Source organism: Triturus cristatus, chromosome 2_1 (genome assembly GCF_964204655.1).
Source record: "Triturus cristatus chromosome 2_1, aTriCri1.1, whole genome shotgun sequence".
NCBI classification, from domain to species: domain Eukaryota; kingdom Metazoa; phylum Chordata; class Amphibia; order Caudata; family Salamandridae; genus Triturus; species Triturus cristatus.
Window position 1 is genome coordinate 87446926 of NC_140581.1, and position 21344 is coordinate 87468269.

The 21344-nt window shown below is 56.2% G+C and overlaps 1 protein-coding gene across 5 annotated transcripts in view; it reads right to left on the bottom strand.

Annotated features, from left to right (window-relative positions):
* Positions 1-21344, bottom strand: part of UNC13B (unc-13 homolog B) — a 2660654-nt gene that overhangs the window by 92326 nt on the left and 2546984 nt on the right. The gene's annotated exons all lie outside the window — the stretch shown is intronic.

Here is a 21344-nt window from a genome sequence, read left to right on the forward strand (position 1 = left end):
TAACCCTAGATATCGGTTCGCAAAACGGGGAGGATGGGTGGGGCGGTGAGGAATTTAACCCCTTCAGCGCGGCGCGGATAACCGCGCTGTGCAGAAGGTTCTATTGCGCGGGCGGGGCCATGACGGAGCGCTTCCGTCATACGCACAGCGCAACCGATGCGCATCGAAGGGGTTAACTAACTAATGTTTCTTACAAATATATCGTTACCAAAGGTAAGTAACTTGTTCATCTGAAAGAAACACGTTAGTTAGATTCCTCACCTTAGGATAGATACCCCAGCAATACCAACCCCGGTGGTGGGTCTGCAAACCAAGATCACACCAGGAAGTCCTGGAGAACGGAACGGCCAAAGAAGCAGTCTCTCCGGACTTGGCTGTCCAGGCAATAATGTTTGGCAAACGTGTGCAGCGAGGCCCACGTTGCTGCCTGACAAATGTCCTGCAAGGGGACTCCCCGACCCAGGGCAGTAGTAGAGTGGAATGGGCCCTCAGCCCCACAGGATGTTCCTTCTTAGCTAAGTAATAACAGGCCTTGATACACAAAACGACCCACCGAGAGATGGTTCGCTTGTGCACCGCCCGCCCCATCTTAGCGCCCACGTAGCCAACAAAGAGTTGGTCGTCCACCCAGAACTGTTTCGTGCGGTCCAGATAGAAGGACAGAGCCCATTTTGGGTCCAGATGGTGGAGCCTCTCTTCCTCTTTCGAGGGATGCGGAGGTAGAAAGAAGTTGGGCAGTGTAACAGACTGGCCGATGTGAAAGGCAGTTACCACCTTAGGCAGAAAGGAAGGACGAGTCCTGAGAACAACCTTGTCCGGATGGACAGAAAGGAAAGGAGGTTTAGAAGACAGAGCCTGGAGCTCACTCACCCTTCTAGCAGAGGTGATGGCAACCAGGAAAGCAGTCTTAAGAGTCAGAAGGCGAAGGGGACAATTATGAAGTGGCTCAAAGGGAGCGCACATCAGATAGGTCAACACTAGGTTCAAATCCCACTGAGGCATTACGAAAGAGACAGGAGGAAACATGTGAGTAATGCCCTTAAAGAATTGAGAAACAACAGGGGATTTAAAAAGAGAAGGCTGATCAGGAAGCCGTAAGAAAGCAGAAATAGCTGAAAAGTATCCCTTGAGGGTGCCCAGAGCAGAGCCCTGCTGGGCTAGGGAAAGAAGAAAGAGGAGAACCTCAGAAAGAGGGGCGGAACAGGGATCCACAGCCTTTGCTGTGCACCATGCCACAAATTTGTTCCACCTGCAGGCGTATACCGATTTTGTGGAGGGATGCCTGGCTGCCAGAATGACATTACAAATTTCAGGAGGCAAGTCAAATGACATCAACTGCCGCCGCTCAATCTCCACGCATGGAGGTGGCGGCTGGACAGGTTCGGGTGGAGGAACGTTCCCTGCTGCTACGACAGAAGGTCCTCCTGAAGAGGCAGTCGAATCGGGGGATCGATCGATAGACTGAGTAGCTCGGGATACCAGTATCTTCGTGCCCAATCCGGAGCCACAAGGATGACTTGAGCCCGGTGGAGCCTGATCTTCTTCAGCACTCTGGGCAGAAGTGGTATAGGCGGAAAGGCGTACAACAGACCGCAACTCCACTCGAGTGCCGCCTTGGAAATTCCAACGCGCAGAACTGATGACATTGTGCGTTCTCTTCAGTGGCGAATAGATCTAACCAAGGCTCTCCCCACTGCCGAAAGAGTCCTTGCGCCATGTCCGAGTGCAGACGCCATTCGTGATCCATCATGCACCGGCGGCTGAGTTAGTCCCCCCAGGCGTTCCGAGAGCCCGCCAGGTGTTGAACCACCAGGGTGATGCCCTGATGTTCCAGCCATGTCCAGAGGCGCAGAGCCTCCTGACAAAGGGTCCACGACCCCACCCGGTTGTTGCAATACCACATGGCGGTGGTGTTGTCCGTGAACACCTGCACTACACTCTCCCGAACAGAGGGAAGGAATGCCTTCAGTGCAAGACGGATTGCCCGCAGCTCCAATAGGTTGATATGGAGCCGGGACTCCGCGGGAGACCAGAGGCCTCTGATCTCCGCCTCTCCCATGTGGCCCCCCCATCCCAGGAGGGACGCATCCGTCACCACTACGTGCTCCGGTTGGGGTAGGGAAAGGGATCTGCCACAGACCCAATCGCAGTCCGTGAGCCACCACTGCAACTGTCTTGCAGTGCCCTCCGAGATCAAGACATGGTCGAACAGATTGCCCTGATGCTGGGCCCACTGAAACTTCAGGTCCCATTGCAGAGCCCGCATCCGCCACCTGGCGTGATGTACCAGCAGGATGCAGGAGGCCATCAGACCCAGAAGCCGCAGCACCAACCTGACCGAAACTCGGGATAAAGGTCGAAAGATAGGAATCAGAGCCTGAATATTCCGAACCCGCTGTTCCGGAGGATAGACCCGGAACTGCGCCAAGTCCAGAACCGCCCTGATGAAGAGGAGCTTCTGGGAGGGACTCAGATGCGACTTCGGCACATTGATGGAAAACCTCAGCAAATGCAGGAGGTCGGCTGTAGTCTGGAGGTGGGAGACGACTGCCTGGGGCGAACCCGCCTTCAACAACCAGTCGTCGAGATAGGGGAAGACTGGAACCCCTAATCAGCGCAGATGAGCTGCGACCACCGCCATCACTTTCGTCAACGCTGAGCGGCACTAGTGAGGCCGAAGGGGAGCACAGTAAACTGAAAGTGCTCATGGCCTACCGTGAACCGCCAGGACGGGGATGTGGAAATAAGCATCCTGCAAGTCCAACGCTACCATCCAGTCTCCAGGGTCTAGGGCAGCCAGAACCTGAGCTACGGTGAGCATCTTGAACTTCTCCTTCCGGGGGAAGGCGTTGGCGCTCCTGAGGTCCAAGATAGGGCGTAGGCCCCCTTTGTCCTTCTTGGGAACCAGAAAGTAGTGGGAGTAACAACCCAGACCTACTTCTGGGCCAGGAACGCGCTCGATGGCCCCCTTGGCCAAGGGGCCGTAACTTCCTCCTGCAGAAGTTGCAAGTGATCCCCCGACATGCGGTGGTACTGCGGTGGCATGGCTGGAGGGGTCGCCTCGAAGGGGAGGGAGTAGCCCCTTTGGACGATTTGCAGCACCCATCTGTCCGATGTGATGGTACGCCAGTGGAGCAGGTGATGGCGAACTCTGCCTCCCACTGGCATGGAATGGGCCTGAAAGCTCGGACCATGAGGGCTTTGAGGCGGATGCTGCTGGGGTAGATGTGGACGGACCGGCTCTTTGTCCCCCTGCTCCGCCTCGGCGGAATCCACGTCCGCGACCGCGTTGAGGCTGGTTTTGCGGCCTGTGGCTAGACGGACGTGAGGTGGTGCCCCTTCCTTGGCCACGAAAGGGGCGAAAAGCGGAAGTTTGCGGGCGCAGGGCCGAGAGGCCCTAGGACTTGGCCGTAGCCCTGGAGTCCTTAAAGCGCTCCAGCGCACTATCCGCTTTGTCGCCAAAAAGGCGACGGCCATCTAAGGGCATGTCCATGAGGGTGCTCTGGACATCCCCTGAGAAATTTGTGGATCTCAGCCAGGCGTGGCGACGAATCGCCACCGTGGTCGCAATTGCCCTGCCTAGCGAGTCCGTTGTGTCCAGTCCACATCGGATTGAATACTATGCCGCATCCCGCCCCTCGGCAAAAGTCTGGGCGAGCCGTGTCCGGGCCTCCTCCGGACACTGGGGCAGCACGTCCGCCACCGTATCCCACAAGGAGTGGGTGTAACGGTCCAAAAGGCACGCGGTGTTGATACACCGCAATCCCAAACTAAGCGAGAACAGTTTCTTCCCAAACTGTTCCAACCTTTTGGATTCCCGATCCGGGAGAGCGGACGGGAAGGTGGTCTGGGAGGTAGAGGCCTGGATAACCAGGCTCTCGGGCGTGGGGTGCACCAACAGAAAGCTGGGTTTCGCCCGGGCGGTGGCGCAGGGCCACGTTCCGGTCCACAGGAGGGACTGTGGAGGGCTTGGACCAGGTGCCCATCAGAACGTCGGTCAGTGCTTCATTGAACTGCAGCAGAGGCTCCGAGGAGCTTAATGGCGGTTGAAGCACTTCAGTGAGGAGATTAGTCCTCACGGCCACAGCAGGGAGCTCAAGCCCGAGGGCTTCGGCCGCCTTGCGCAGCACCACAGAGTATGTAGCACCCTCCTCCGTAGCCACGGAGGGAGGAGAGATGAAGCCAGTGTCAGGGGAGGTGTCAAGACCACTGGCATCCCCCAGCTCTTCTGCCCAGTCCTGAGATAACTGGCACTGCTGTGCCAGAGGGTCCTCAGACCCCTCCCAGTCGTCCCCGTCATCCGACTCCTGGTAGACAGGTGGAAGGGTCGGAGCCGGCCGGAAGATGAACCTGTCATCCATCGGCGCCGCATAAGATGTCGGGCGGCGCCGCTCCGACGCCGGGCCCGGACCGGGACTAAACCTGGGGACGACGTCGTCCGAAGATGGCGCCAGGGGCGGCACTGAAGGGGTCGACCGGCGTCGACCGGGATCCAGGCCTGGATCCCACGGGGGCCTGCGGCGTCAGAACCGAAGTCGACAACAGCGCCGGGGCCGGAGCCGTTGGCTTGCTAGGCCTCCCAGTCGAGCCTGCTGGGCACGAAGGCACGCCGGCAGGCGTCGACGGCGGAGTCAGACTCCTCATGGCCACGAGGAAGTCTCGGATCTCCGCCAGAGTCGCATCAGACCCAGGGACCGGAGGGTATGGGGTCGGACGCAACTCCCGCGGCTCCGGCGGAGCCGTGTGGGTGGTGCCACCCGAACCCTCAGCCGAGTCGCGCGATCGGCAAGGGGAGTCAGAAGAGCGATGTCGCCTCTTCGACGACTTCTAAGTGTACCTCGACTTACCGGAATGCGAGGACTTTGACCCCGACGAGCGGTGAGGACTGCGGCTCCGCGACCGGTCCCTCGACCTCCTCCTCGACCAGGACCGTGAGCGGCGCGGAGCCGACTGCCGGATCTCGAGCAGCTTGCGGGACCGCTCCCGCCTAGCCTTCAAGGTCAAGGCCCAGCAGTCGAGGCACGACTCGGCATCATGGTCGGCCCCAAGGCAGCAGAGACACCGGCGATGGTGATCCGTGACCGCCATTAGGCGGTGACAGGCATCGCACGGTTTGAATCCAGGCATCTCTACCGGCACCAGAGTCGAGGTTGACTGGAAATGGAACCAAAAGAGTTAAAAAAGTTTAGTCAAAAAGTGACTAAAAGGGTATGCTCTTCCCGGATCGGGCTTACTGACGCGGAAAAAAGAACTGACGTCAGCGTGCGAGGGCGGCGTCTAAGTAGTCCGACGACGTCATCCCGGCGATCACGACGCCGACGACGGACGCGGAGCTGCAGACGACACCTAGCGACGCGCAAGGGTATTGCTGACGAAAAATCTTTCCGGATCCAGCCTGACGCCTGGGGATATTCTAAGATAAGGAATCTAACTAACGTGTTTCTTTCAGATTGATTTGTTATCAAGATGAATATTGAAAAAAAACAGAAGAATGTTTTTGGTAATAGGAAGACATGCTACCACTGATTCGAAAAATGGATTGATAATGATATCAGTAGGACCCAGGTGTCCATAGATGAGCATGCGTATAAAGAATGAGTTACTTACCTTCGGTAACGATGTATCTGGTAGAGATATAGTCTAGCCGCAGATTCCTTAACTTAGAACATCCCCAGGCATCAGACTGGATCCGGAAAACTTTCCGCAGCAGCACCTTTGCGCGCTGGGGGCGGCGCCGTACGGCGCCGCCCTGGCATCGTCCACAGACGTGACGTCAGCGGAGCCATATATGCCCCTCCTGGCGCGCTGATGTCAGTTTTCTTCAGAGAAACTTTTCATGCTGCAACGCGGAGCTACCACCAAAAAACTGTTAGAATATGGGAACGGTGTGCGAAAATGATGAAAAGACATGGAATAAGGAAAAACAGCATCATAAAGTAAAGTGCCAGGCACTGTATATTGGAAACTAGTAAAGGAAAATAGCAGAGCACCGCTCTGAGAAGCAACCCCGTAAAAGTGAAGGACAACCACCCTGGGAGGTAAATGAAGATGTAAACAACAGCATGGCAGACGACAGAAAGTCCACAACCTTAATGTATAACCGTGAAGGACAACAAGTCCGGAACATAGGAGCTAGGACAAATGACCACAAGACGTCACCAGAAAGAGACGTTGTATCCCCAATAAGAGATCTCAAATATGTGGCAGAGCCAACAGACCTCAAACCAATGGATCACAGGGGTGGTAAGAGACCCCAAGGCGATAAAGAAAGAGACCGGGGGGTGGGAAAAAACACGAATAGAACACACACTGTACAACCCAGGACGCAGGGTTGGAATGGATACATGACACATGAGCATACCGTCCAATTACGAAAATGGGCGGAGTAGAGCTATGAAAGCAGAATGAAGCATTCTGTGTGGGAGTGAAGTGAAAGTGTCACCCTGCAGAAGGATCAAGCAACCCGGAGGGAGGCGAGCGTAGAAAGCCCAAATTGAAAAGGTCCTCGTAGAACGGGGAGGACAGGCGGGCGTTAAGGAATCTGTGGCTAGACTATGTCTCTACCAGATACATCGTTACTAAAGGTAAGTAACTCGTTCATCTGATAGGGATGTCTAGCAACAGATTCCTTAACTTAGAATAGATACCAAAGCCATACCCATAGAGGAGTCGGGTCTGCGACTGAACCCCACCAAGTTCTAGAGAGAACTTGGCCGTCAATAATGTGACTCAAAAAGTGCCGTCAATCATGTGACAAAGCACAGTGGGGACAATGATGTCAGCGTAGCTAACTCCTAGACCATGAAGCTCAGAAGAGAGCGGAGAACAATGGAAGGCAAAGGTACCACAAGCCGACAAGTACAGCATGAAAACCCCTTTTGTGTATAACCGGTTGAGAGAGGGAAAGCCAAAAGCCAGAATGCGCGTGCTGGAGCAAGAGTTCACAACTTTGAAAAGGGAAGGTGAATGAAGCCTAGGGCCCGAGACATCCGCAGGATCCAAGGTGTCGACAGAAAATAAAAAGCGATTACCGGTCGACCAGGCAAAACAGTGGAAACAACACTTGTACCTGTGCGTGCAAGATACAAGGGGCAACGGAGGCAAAAGGCTGACTCCTGCCCAGCAAGTTGCGGTGCGGAAGAACAAGTTACTTACCTTCGGTAACGATGTATCTGTAAGAAACATTAGTTAGTTAGATTCCTCACCTTAGAATATCCCCAGGCGTCAGACTGGATCCGGAAGATTTTTCGTCAGCAATACCCCTTGCGCGTCGCTAGGCGTCGTCTGCGGCTCCGCGTCCGTCGTCGGCGTCGTGCGCCGGAATGACGTCGTCGGAGTACTTAGACGCCGCCCTCGCGCGCTGACGTCAGTTCTTGTACATAGCCTTCCGCGCCAGGAACGCAGAGCCATGCAAAGACCGACACTGGTGCCAAAAATAAAATCTAGGGGCCTGAAAAGGATAACCTTAACCCTAGATGTCAGTTCGCAGAACGGGGAGGATGGGTGGGTCGGTGAGGAATCTAACTAACTAATGTTTCTTACAGATACATCGTTACCGAAGGTAAGTAACTTGTTCATCTGAAAGAAACACGTTAGTTAGATTCCTCACCTTAGGATAGATACCCCAGCAATACCAACCCCGGTGGTGGGTCTGCAAACCAAGATCACACCAGGAAGTCCTGGAGAACGGAACGGCCAAAGAAGCAGTCTCTCCGGACTTGGCTGTCCAGGCAATAATGTTTGGCAAACGTGTGCAGCGAGGCCCACGTTGCTGCCTGACAAATGTCCTGCAAGGGGACTCCCCGACCCAGGGCAGTAGTAGAGTGGAATGGGCCCTCAGCCCCACAGGATGTTCCTTCTTAGCTAAGTAATAACAGGCCTTGATACACAAAACGACCCACCGAGAGATGGTTCGCTTGTGCACCGCCCGCCCCATCTTAGCGCCCACGTAGCCAACAAAGAGTTGGTCGTCCACCCAGAACTGTTTCGTGCGGTCCAGATAGAAGGACAGAGCCCATTTTGGGTCCAGATGGTGGAGCCTCTCTTCCTCTTTCGAGGGATGCGGAGGTAGAAAGAAGTTGGGCAGTGTAACAGACTGGCCGATGTGAAAGGCAGTTACCACCTTAGGCAGAAAGGAAGGACGAGTCCTGAGAACAACCTTGTCCGGATGGACAGAAAGGAAAGGAGGTTTAGAAGACAGAGCCTGGAGCTCACTCACCCTTCTAGCAGAGGTGATGGCAACCAGGAAAGCAGTCTTAAGAGTCAGAAGGCGAAGGGGACAATTATGAAGTGGCTCAAAGGGAGCGCACATCAGATAGGTCAACACTAGGTTCAAATCCCACTGAGGCATTACGAAAGAGACAGGAGGAAACATGTGAGTAATGCCCTTAAAGAATTGAGAAACAACAGGGGATTTAAAAAGAGAAGGCTGATCAGGAAGCCGTAAGAAAGCAGAAATAGCTGAAAAGTATCCCTTGAGGGTGCCCAGAGCAGAGCCCTGCTGGGCTAGGGAAAGAAGAAAGAGGAGAACCTCAGAAAGAGGGGCGGAACAGGGATCCACAGCCTTTGCTGTGCACCATGCCACAAATTTGTTCCACCTGCAGGCGTATACCGATTTTGTGGAGGGATGCCTGGCTGCCAGAATGACATTACAAATTTCAGGAGGCAAGTCAAATGACATCAACTGCCGCCGCTCAATCTCCACGCATGGAGGTGGCGGCTGGACAGGTTCGGGTGGAGGAACGTTCCCTGCTGCTACGACAGAAGGTCCTCCTGAAGAGGCAGTCGAATCGGGGGATCGATCGATAGACTGAGTAGCTCGGGATACCAGTATCTTCGTGCCCAATCCGGAGCCACAAGGATGACTTGAGCCCGGTGGAGCCTGATCTTCTTCAGCACTCTGGGCAGAAGTGGTATAGGCGGAAAGGCGTACAACAGACCGCAACTCCACTCGAGTGCCGCCTTGGAAATTCCAACGCGCAGAACTGATGACATTGTGCGTTCTCTTCAGTGGCGAATAGATCTAACCAAGGCTCTCCCCACTGCCGAAAGAGTCCTTGCGCCATGTCCGAGTGCAGACGCCATTCGTGATCCATCATGCACCGGCGGCTGAGTTAGTCCCCCCAGGCGTTCCGAGAGCCCGCCAGGTGTTGAACCACCAGGGTGATGCCCTGATGTTCCAGCCATGTCCAGAGGCGCAGAGCCTCCTGACAAAGGGTCCACGACCCCACCCGGTTGTTGCAATACCACATGGCGGTGGTGTTGTCCGTGAACACCTGCACTACACTCTCCCGAACAGAGGGAAGGAATGCCTTCAGTGCAAGACGGATTGCCCGCAGCTCCAATAGGTTGATATGGAGCCGGGACTCCGCGGGAGACCAGAGGCCTCTGATCTCCGCCTCTCCCATGTGGCCCCCCCATCCCAGGAGGGACGCATCCGTCACCACTACGTGCTCCGGTTGGGGTAGGGAAAGGGATCTGCCACAGACCCAATCGCAGTCCGTGAGCCACCACTGCAACTGTCTTGCAGTGCCCTCCGAGATCAAGACATGGTCGAACAGATTGCCCTGATGCTGGGCCCACTGAAACTTCAGGTCCCATTGCAGAGCCCGCATCCGCCACCTGGCGTGATGTACCAGCAGGATGCAGGAGGCCATCAGACCCAGAAGCCGCAGCACCAACCTGACCGAAACTCGGGATAAAGGTCGAAAGATAGGAATCAGAGCCTGAATATTCCGAACCCGCTGTTCCGGAGGATAGACCCGGAACTGCGCCAAGTCCAGAACCGCCCTGATGAAGAGGAGCTTCTGGGAGGGACTCAGATGCGACTTCGGCACATTGATGGAAAACCTCAGCAAATGCAGGAGGTCGGCTGTAGTCTGGAGGTGGGAGACGACTGCCTGGGGCGAACCCGCCTTCAACAACCAGTCGTCGAGATAGGGGAAGACTGGAACCCCTAATCAGCGCAGATGAGCTGCGACCACCGCCATCACTTTCGTCAACGCTGAGCGGCACTAGTGAGGCCGAAGGGGAGCACAGTAAACTGAAAGTGCTCATGGCCTACCGTGAACCGCCAGGACGGGGATGTGGAAATAAGCATCCTGCAAGTCCAACGCTACCATCCAGTCTCCAGGGTCTAGGGCAGCCAGAACCTGAGCTACGGTGAGCATCTTGAACTTCTCCTTCCGGGGGAAGGCGTTGGCGCTCCTGAGGTCCAAGATAGGGCGTAGGCCCCCTTTGTCCTTCTTGGGAACCAGAAAGTAGTGGGAGTAACAACCCAGACCTACTTCTGGGCCAGGAACGCGCTCGATGGCCCCCTTGGCCAAGGGGCCGTAACTTCCTCCTGCAGAAGTTGCAAGTGATCCCCCGACATGCGGTGGTACTGCGGTGGCATGGCTGGAGGGGTCGCCTCGAAGGGGAGGGAGTAGCCCCTTTGGACGATTTGCAGCACCCATCTGTCCGATGTGATGGTACGCCAGTGGAGCAGGTGATGGCGAACTCTGCCTCCCACTGGCATGGAATGGGCCTGAAAGCTCGGACCATGAGGGCTTTGAGGCGGATGCTGCTGGGGTAGATGTGGACGGACCGGCTCTTTGTCCCCCTGCTCCGCCTCGGCGGAATCCACGTCCGCGACCGCGTTGAGGCTGGTTTTGCGGCCTGTGGCTAGACGGACGTGAGGTGGTGCCCCTTCCTTGGCCACGAAAGGGGCGAAAAGCGGAAGTTTGCGGGCGCAGGGCCGAGAGGCCCTAGGACTTGGCCGTAGCCCTGGAGTCCTTAAAGCGCTCCAGCGCACTATCCGCTTTGTCGCCAAAAAGGCGACGGCCATCTAAGGGCATGTCCATGAGGGTGCTCTGGACATCCCCTGAGAAATTTGTGGATCTCAGCCAGGCGTGGCGACGAATCGCCACCGTGGTCGCAATTGCCCTGCCTAGCGAGTCCGTTGTGTCCAGTCCACATCGGATTGAATACTATGCCGCATCCCGCCCCTCGGCAAAAGTCTGGGCGAGCCGTGTCCGGGCCTCCTCCGGACACTGGGGCAGCACGTCCGCCACCGTATCCCACAAGGAGTGGGTGTAACGGTCCAAAAGGCACGCGGTGTTGATACACCGCAATCCCAAACTAAGCGAGAACAGTTTCTTCCCAAACTGTTCCAACCTTTTGGATTCCCGATCCGGGAGAGCGGACGGGAAGGTGGTCTGGGAGGTAGAGGCCTGGATAACCAGGCTCTCGGGCGTGGGGTGCACCAACAGAAAGCTGGGTTTCGCCCGGGCGGTGGCGCAGGGCCACGTTCCGGTCCACAGGAGGGACTGTGGAGGGCTTGGACCAGGTGCCCATCAGAACGTCGGTCAGTGCTTCATTGAACTGCAGCAGAGGCTCCGAGGAGCTTAATGGCGGTTGAAGCACTTCAGTGAGGAGATTAGTCCTCACGGCCACAGCAGGGAGCTCAAGCCCGAGGGCTTCGGCCGCCTTGCGCAGCACCACAGAGTATGTAGCACCCTCCTCCGTAGCCACGGAGGGAGGAGAGATGAAGCCAGTGTCAGGGGAGGTGTCAAGACCACTGGCATCCCCCAGCTCTTCTGCCCAGTCCTGAGATAACTGGCACTGCTGTGCCAGAGGGTCCTCAGACCCCTCCCAGTCGTCCCCGTCATCCGACTCCTGGTAGACAGGTGGAAGGGTCGGAGCCGGCCGGAAGATGAACCTGTCATCCATCGGCGCCGCATAAGATGTCGGGCGGCGCCGCTCCGACGCCGGGCCCGGACCGGGACTAAACCTGGGGACGACGTCGTCCGAAGATGGCGCCAGGGGCGGCACTGAAGGGGTCGACCGGCGTCGACCGGGATCCAGGCCTGGATCCCACGGGGGCCTGCGGCGTCAGAACCGAAGTCGACAACAGCGCCGGGGCCGGAGCCGTTGGCTTGCTAGGCCTCCCAGTCGAGCCTGCTGGGCACGAAGGCACGCCGGCAGGCGTCGACGGCGGAGTCAGACTCCTCATGGCCACGAGGAAGTCTCGGATCTCCGCCAGAGTCGCATCAGACCCAGGGACCGGAGGGTATGGGGTCGGACGCAACTCCCGCGGCTCCGGCGGAGCCGTGTGGGTGGTGCCACCCGAACCCTCAGCCGAGTCGCGCGATCGGCAAGGGGAGTCAGAAGAGCGATGTCGCCTCTTCGACGACTTCTAAGTGTACCTCGACTTACCGGAATGCGAGGACTTTGACCCCGACGAGCGGTGAGGACTGCGGCTCCGCGACCGGTCCCTCGACCTCCTCCTCGACCAGGACCGTGAGCGGCGCGGAGCCGACTGCCGGATCTCGAGCAGCTTGCGGGACCGCTCCCGCCTAGCCTTCAAGGTCAAGGCCCAGCAGTCGAGGCACGACTCGGCATCATGGTCGGCCCCAAGGCAGCAGAGACACCGGCGATGGTGATCCGTGACCGCCATTAGGCGGTGACAGGCATCGCACGGTTTGAATCCAGGCATCTCTACCGGCACCAGAGTCGAGGTTGACTGGAAATGGAACCAAAAGAGTTAAAAAAGTTTAGTCAAAAAGTGACTAAAAGGGTATGCTCTTCCCGGATCGGGCTTACTGACGCGGAAAAAAGAACTGACGTCAGCGTGCGAGGGCGGCGTCTAAGTAGTCCGACGACGTCATCCCGGCGATCACGACGCCGACGACGGACGCGGAGCTGCAGACGACACCTAGCGACGCGCAAGGGTATTGCTGACGAAAAATCTTTCCGGATCCAGCCTGACGCCTGGGGATATTCTAAGATAAGGAATCTAACTAACGTGTTTCTTTCAGATTGATTTGTTATCAAGATGAATATTGAAAAAAAACAGAAGAATGTTTTTGGTAATAGGAAGACATGCTACCACTGATTCGAAAAATGGATTGATAATGATATCAGTAGGACCCAGGTGTCCATAGATGAGCATGCGTATAAAGAATGAGTTACTTACCTTCGGTAACGATGTATCTGGTAGAGATATAGTCTAGCCGCAGATTCCTTAACTTAGAACATCCCCAGGCATCAGACTGGATCCGGAAAACTTTCCGCAGCAGCACCTTTGCGCGCTGGGGGCGGCGCCGTACGGCGCCGCCCTGGCATCGTCCACAGACGTGACGTCAGCGGAGCCATATATGCCCCTCCTGGCGCGCTGATGTCAGTTTTCTTCAGAGAAACTTTTCATGCTGCAACGCGGAGCTACCACCAAAAAACTGTTAGAATATGGGAACGGTGTGCGAAAATGATGAAAAGACATGGAATAAGGAAAAACAGCATCATAAAGTAAAGTGCCAGGCACTGTATATTGGAAACTAGTAAAGGAAAATAGCAGAGCACCGCTCTGAGAAGCAACCCCGTAAAAGTGAAGGACAACCACCCTGGGAGGTAAATGAAGATGTAAACAACAGCATGGCAGACGACAGAAAGTCCACAACCTTAATGTATAACCGTGAAGGACAACAAGTCCGGAACATAGGAGCTAGGACAAATGACCACAAGACGTCACCAGAAAGAGACGTTGTATCCCCAATAAGAGATCTCAAATATGTGGCAGAGCCAACAGACCTCAAACCAATGGATCACAGGGGTGGTAAGAGACCCCAAGGCGATAAAGAAAGAGACCGGGGGGTGGGAAAAAACACGAATAGAACACACACTGTACAACCCAGGACGCAGGGTTGGAATGGATACATGACACATGAGCATACCGTCCAATTACGAAAATGGGCGGAGTAGAGCTATGAAAGCAGAATGAAGCATTCTGTGTGGGAGTGAAGTGAAAGTGTCACCCTGCAGAAGGATCAAGCAACCCGGAGGGAGGCGAGCGTAGAAAGCCCAAATTGAAAAGGTCCTCGTAGAACGGGGAGGACAGGCGGGCGTTAAGGAATCTGTGGCTAGACTATGTCTCTACCAGATACATCGTTACTAAAGGTAAGTAACTCGTTCATCTGATAGGGATGTCTAGCAACAGATTCCTTAACTTAGAATAGATACCAAAGCCATACCCATAGAGGAGTCGGGTCTGCGACTGAACCCCACCAAGTTCTAGAGAGAACTTGGCCGTCAATAATGTGACTCAAAAAGTGCCGTCAATCATGTGACAAAGCACAGTGGGGACAATGATGTCAGCGTAGCTAACTCCTAGACCATGAAGCTCAGAAGAGAGCGGAGAACAATGGAAGGCAAAGGTACCACAAGCCGACAAGTACAGCATGAAAACCCCTTTTGTGTATAACCGGTTGAGAGAGGGAAAGCCAAAAGCCAGAATGCGCGTGCTGGAGCAAGAGTTCACAACTTTGAAAAGGGAAGGTGAATGAAGCCTAGGGCCCGAGACATCCGCAGGATCCAAGGTGTCGACAGAAAATAAAAAGCGATTACCGGTCGACCAGGCAAAACAGTGGAAACAACACTTGTACCTGTGCGTGCAAGATACAAGGGGCAACGGAGGCAAAAGGCTGACTCCTGCCCAGCAAGTTGCGGTGCGGAAGAACAAGTTACTTACCTTCGGTAACGATGTATCTGTAAGAAACATTAGTTAGTTAGATTCCTCACCTTAGAATATCCCCAGGCGTCAGACTGGATCCGGAAGATTTTTCGTCAGCAATACCCCTTGCGCGTCGCTAGGCGTCGTCTGCGGCTCCGCGTCCGTCGTCGGCGTCGTGCGCCGGAATGACGTCGTCGGAGTACTTAGACGCCGCCCTCGCGCGCTGACGTCAGTTCTTGTACATAGCCTTCCGCGCCAGGAACGCAGAGCCATGCAAAGACCGACACTGGTGCCAAAAATAAAATCTAGGGGCCTGAAAAGGATAACCTTAACCCTAGATGTCAGTTCGCAGAACGGGGAGGATGGGTGGGTCGGTGAGGAATCTAACTAACTAATGTTTCTTACAGATACATCGTTACCGAAGGTAAGTAACTTGTTCATCTGAAAGAAACACGTTAGTTAGATTCCTCACCTTAGAATAGATACCCAAGCAATACCAACCCCGGTGGTGGGTCTGCGAACCAAGATCACACCAGAAAGTCCTGGAGGACAGAACGGCCAAAGAAGCCATCCCTCCGGACTTGGCTGTCAAGGCAATAATGCCTGGCAAACGTGTGTAGCGAAGCCCACGTCGCCGCCTGACAGATGTCCTGCAAAGGGACTCCCCGTCCCAAAGCAGTAGTAGCCGCTGTGGCCCGAGTAGAATGGGCGCGCAGCCCAACAGGAGGGTCCGTTTTTGCCAAAGAGTAACAAATTTTGATGCACAAAACGACCCACCGAGAGATGGTCCGTTTGTGCACAGCTTTCCACTTCTTAGCACCCACGTATCCAACGAAAAGTTGGTCGTCCACCCGGAACTGCTTTGTGCGGTCCAAATAAAAGGAGAGCGCACGTTTTGGGTCCAGACGGTGGAGCCTCTCTTCCTCTTTGGAAGGATGCGGAGGCGGAAAGAAGGTGGGCAAGGTGACAGACTGCCCAAGATGAAATGGAGTCACTACGTTCGGAAGAAAGGAGGGACGAGGCCGAAGGACAACCTTGTCCGGATGAACAGACAGAAAAGGAGGCTTTGAAGATAAAGCCTGGAGCTCACTCACCCGTCTAGCCGAGGTGATGGCTACCAGAAAAGCAGTCTTAAGAGTCAGAAGACGAAGAGGACAATTGTGAAGAGGCTCGAAGGGAGCGCACATCAGGAATGTCAAGACCAGATTCAAGTCCCACTGAGGCATTACAAAAGGGACAGGAGGGAACGTGTGAGTAATGCCTTTTAGAAAGCGTGTAACCACAGGGGACTTGAAAAGAGAAGGCTGATCAGGAAGCCGCAAGAAGGCAGAGATGGCAGCAAGATAACCTTTCAGGGTGCCCAGGGCAGAGCCCTGCCGGGCCAAAGAAAGAAGAAAGAGGAGAACCTCAGAAAGAGGGGCGGAAAGGGGATCCACAGCCTTTGCTGTGCACCATGCCACAAATTTGTTCCACCGGCAGGCGTATACCGTCTTTGTGGAGGGACGCCTGGCTGCCAGAATGATATCACAGAGTTCAGGAGGCAAGTCAAATGGCATCAACTGCCGCCGCTCAATCTCCACGCATGGAGGTGGAGGCTGGACAGGTTCGGGTGGAGGACCGTCCCCTGCTGCTGCGACAGAAGATCCTCCCGAAGGGGCAGACGTATCGGGGGATCGGTCAACATACTGAGTAGCTCGGGATACCAGTATCTTCGTGCCCAATCCGGAGCCACCAAGATGACTTGGGCCCGGTCGTGCCTGATCTTCTTCAGCACTCTGGGCAGAAGTGGTATAGGCGGAAAGGCGTACAACAGACCGCAACTCCACTCGTGACGAAAAGCGTCGCCGAGCGAGTGCCGCCTTGGAAATTCCAACGCGCAGAACTGCTGACATTGCGCGTTCTCTTCGGTGGCGAATAGATCTAACCAAGGCTCTCCCCACTGCTGAAAGAGACCTTGCGCCACTTCGGAGTTCAGACGGCATTCGTGATCCATCATGCACCGGCGGCTGAGTTCGTCCGCTCTGGCGTTCAGAGAGCCCGCCAGATGTTGAACCACTAGGGTGACGCCCTGGTGTTCCAGCCACGTCCAGAGGCGCAGAGCCTCCTGACAAAGGGTCCACGACCCCACCCCGCCCTGTTTGTTGCAATACCACATGGCGGTGGTGTTGTCCGTGAACACCTGCACGACACTGCCCCTGACAGAGGGAAGGAAGGCTTTCAGTGCAAGTCGGATCGCTCTCAACTCCAACAGGTTGATGTGGAGACGAGACTCCGCCGGAGACCAGAGGCCTCTGATCTCCGCCTCTCCCATATGGCCACCCCATCCCAGGAGGGACGCATCCGTCACTACGACATGCTCCGGTTGGGGAAGGGAGAGGCTCCTGCCCATGACCCAATCGCGGTCCGTGAGCCACCACTGCAACTGCTGTGCAGTGCCCTCCGAGATCAAGACATGGTCGGACAGGTTGCCGTGATGCTGGGCCCACTGAAACTTCAGGTCCCACTGCAGAGCCCGCATGCGCCGCCTGGCGTGATGCACCAGTAGGATGCAGGAGGCCATCAGCCCCAGAAGCCGCAACACTAGCCTGACCGAAACCCAGGATAGAGGCCGAAAGATAGGAATCAGGGACTGTATATCCTGGACCCGCTGTTCCGGTGGATAGACCCGGAACTGCGCCGAATCGAGAACCGCTCCGATGAAGAGGAGCTTCTGAGAGGGACTCAGGTGTGACTTCGGCACGTTGATGGAAAACCCCAGCAAATGCAGGAGATCCGCCGTAGTCTGGAGGTGGGAGACGACTGTCTGGCGCGAGCCCGCCTTTAACAACCAGTCGTCGAGATAGGGGAAGACTGGAACCCCTGATCTGCGCAGATGAGCAGCGACCACCGCCATCACTTTCGTGAACACCCGAGGGGCACTGGTGAGGCCGAAGGGGAGCACAGTAAACTGAAAGTGCTCTTGGCCCACCGTGAACCGCAGGTAACGCCGGTGGGCCGGCAGGACGGGGATGTGGAAATATGCGTCCTGCAAGTCCAACGCTACCATCCAGTCTCCGGGGTCTAGGGCAGCTAGAACCTGAGCCAAAGTCAACATCTTGAACCGTTCCTTCCGGAGGAAGGCATTGACGTTCCGAAGGTCCAAGATAGGGCGTAGGCCCCCTTTGCCCTTCTTGGGAACCAGAAAGTAGTGGGAATAACAACCACGACCTACTTCTGGACTCGGAACGCGCTCGACGGCCCCATTGGCCAAGAGGGCGGAAACTTCCTCGTGGAGAAGATGCAAATGATCCCCCGAGATACGGTGGTGCTGCGGTGGCATGGCTGGAGGGGTCGTCTCGAAGGGGAGGGAGTAGCCCCTTCGGACGATTTGCAGCACCCACCTGTCCGAGGTGATGGACCGCCAGTGGAGCAGGTGATGGCGAACTCTGCCGCCCACTGGCGTGGAATGGGCCTGAAAGCTCGGACTAGGAAGGCTTTGAGGCGGATGCTGCCGGGGTGGATGTGGGCTGACCTCGTCGTCCTCCAGATCCGCCTCGGCGGAAACCACGTCCGCGACCGCGCGCAGGTTGGTTCTGCGGCTGGTGGCTAGGCGCACGTGAGGAGGCACCCCTTCCTTGGCCACGAAAGGGGCGAAAAGCGGAAGATTGCGACCGCGGGGCCGAGAGGCCCAAGGACTTGGCCGTAGCCCGGGAGTCCTTAAAGCGGTTCAGCGCACTGTCCGCCTTCTCGCCAAAGAGGCGAGTGCCATCAAACGGCATGTCCATGAGAGTGCTCTGGACATCGCCGGAAAACGGCATGGACCGCAGCCAGGCTTGACGTCGAAGCGCCACTGAGGTGGAAATGGCCCTACCCAGCGAGTCCGTGGTGTCAAGCCCACAACGTATAGCATGTCGCGCGGCATCCCTCCCATCGGCCAGAGCCTGGGTAAGTCGTGTCTGGACCTCCTCCGGACACAGGGGCAGCGCGTCCTCCACCGCATCCCACAGAGAGTGGGAATAACGGTCCAAGAGACAAGCGGTGTTCAAAGACCGCAGGCCCAAACTAAGGGAAGAGAACAGTTTCTTGCCAAACTGCTCCAGTTTCTTGGAATCCCGGTCCGGCGGGGCGGTCGGGAAAGAGGATTGGGAGGTGGAGGCCTGGATAACCAGGCTCTCAGGGGTAGGGTGTTGGGACAGAAAACTGGGGTCGCCCGGAGCAGGGAGGTGGCGCCTGGCAACGTTCCTGTCCACAGGAGGAACTGTGGAGGGCTTGGACCAGGTGCCCTGTAGAACGTCAGTGAGGGCCTCATTGAATGGCAGCAGAGGCTCAGTGAAGCTTGCCGCAGACTGAAGCACCTCAGTGAGGACGTTCGTCCTCACAGCCACGGCAGGTAGCTCGAGCCCAAGGGCTGCGGCCGCCTTGCGCAGCACCACGGAGAAAGCAGCACCCTCCTCCGAAGCCACAGTCGGAGGAGAGATGAATCCAGTGTCTGGTGAGGTATCCAGACCACTGTCCTCCCCCAGTTCATCTGCCCAGTCCTGGGACAGTTGGGCCTGAGCGGCCGTAGGATCCTCGGATCCCTCCCAGTAGTCCCCATCATCCGACTCCTGGTGTAGAGGAGAAAGTAACGGAGCCGGGCGGTAGACAAAATGTGTCTCTAGCGGCGTCGATCTCGGCGTCCATCGACGCCGGACCGGCGCCGGGCCCGGACCGGGACTGAACTGGGGCACGACGTCGAGCGGAGTCGACGTCGGCGTCGGGGGTGGAACTGGAGTCGACGCCGGTGGAGGAGTGACAAGGTTGACCGGCGTCGACGGGGACTCGAGAACGGGTCCCTCGGGCGCTTGCGGCGTCGAGGCCGGAGCCGTCAATGGCGCCGGGGCCGGAGCCGCCGGCTGGCAAGGCAGCCCAGTCGGGTCCGCGGGGCCCGAAGGCGCACCAGCGGGCGCCGACGGCGGAGCCAGGTTCCTCATGGCCGAGAGGAAGGCACTGACTTCCGCCGGCGTCGCGTTAGTCCCAGGGACCGGAGGGTATGGGGACGGACGCGGCGCCTGCAGCTCCGCCGGAGCCGCGGGGGTGGAACCACCCTGACCCTCGACCGAGTCGCGCGACCGGCGAGGGGAGTCCGAAGAGCGATGTCGCCTCTTGGACTTCTTGGAATGCTTCGACTATCCCGACGACCGATGGTGACGTCGGCTGCGGCTCCGCGACCGATCCTTGGACCTCCTCCTGGACCGGGATCGAGAGGCGCGCGGAGCCGAGTGGCGAATCTCGAGAAGCTTACGGGACCGCTCCCGTCTAGCCTTCGAGGTCAGGGCCTTGCAGTCCGAACACGACTCCGCGTCGTGATCGAGGCCCAAGCAGTAAAGACACCGGCGGTGATGGTCCGTAACCGACATCAGTCGGCTACAGTCCGTACAGGCTTTAAACCCAGGCATCCTACCGGCACCGGTGTCGAGACTCGATCAAAAAGGATCAAAAAAGTTAGTCAAAAATTGACTAAAGGGGTAGCTCTCCCGGATCTGCGCTTACTGGCGCGGAAAAAAGAAGAACTGACGTCAGCGCGCGAGGGCGGCGTCTAAGTACTCCGACGACGTGCAAGGGGTATTGCTGACGAAAAATCTTCCGGATCCAGTCTGACGCCTGGGGATATTCTAAGGTGAGGAATCTAACTAACGTGTTTCTTTCAGATCAAGAAAACGCATACTAGATATACTGGAGTTAAAAGGAATCTGAGGACACCGTCAAAAGTGGAACTGGATCTAGGGTTTGAGAGATCCACCAGATGTAATGTGTCGCCTGTAAGCAAAACGCAGAGAGACGGCAACCGGTATGACAGAAAGCGCATACCGGCCTTGTATGAAGAATAGCGGAAGAAGCACTGTTCAAGCTGCATCAGCTAGACACATGTGACAACATCGGCAGGCAACCAATCCATGGCCAGAAGGCCGGTAGTAAAATAGAAGACACGCCAAGATATAGGCGGTCTGTTACAACTGGCGAAAGGGCCAATGGTACACAGCCTAGCATCATAGTAGGAGCGACACAGTAAGATATCGAAGCACACCAGAAGGCACCTAAACACATTATGTGGATGTTGGAACCACACAAGGAAAGTAAAGGCCTCCTGCAGGGCAGCGTAAGCAGCTCAGATGCAAATGACATCAAGAGGGCAAAGGGGGACCAGGCAGCCGAACACCACATAGAGGTGGTGGTACAAGTAGACCTGGTCAGTGACCACGGACACCGCATGAAGGAAAGAGCAACATCCTCCCCTTACTCAGGAAGAACCACGGTCCCATGCAAGCTAGAGGCACGCCCGTGTTAACAGTCAGGATCAATGTAAGTGCCCCGGACCACAAGAAGCAAGTATTCCGAAGAAATACACCCCATGAAAAATCACAGTATGATCCAAGCAGAAGTGTGGAAACACCTGTGCGGGGTAGCAGGGAATGTGGGAAAAAACGAGAAAAGAGGCCACATACAATAGAGATATAAATGCGAAGCTAGTACCTTGGAGGACGAGCCCAATAAGGGCTGCATGCCCAAGTTTGTACTAATAGCACTAAACATTGCCACACTGCGGCAGAGACGGTGTGAGCCGTAAAAGCAAGGACAAAAGCACTAAAGACAAACGGGACCAAAGGCACCCGAAGTGCGACAGGGCGATACTAATAATAGGATCGCAGAACAAAAGACAGGGAGGGACTCTTTGAAGGATGACCGCAAGGAATACTCCATAGGAGCGTACTAAGGCAAGGCAGTCGCCCAGCACCAGCATATACCCCACATAAGGTAAGTGTCAACCCCTGATAAGGAGATCCTCTTGGGCAAAACACGCAGTCAGAGGACTGAACCGGAGGTTAAACCAGCCATACAG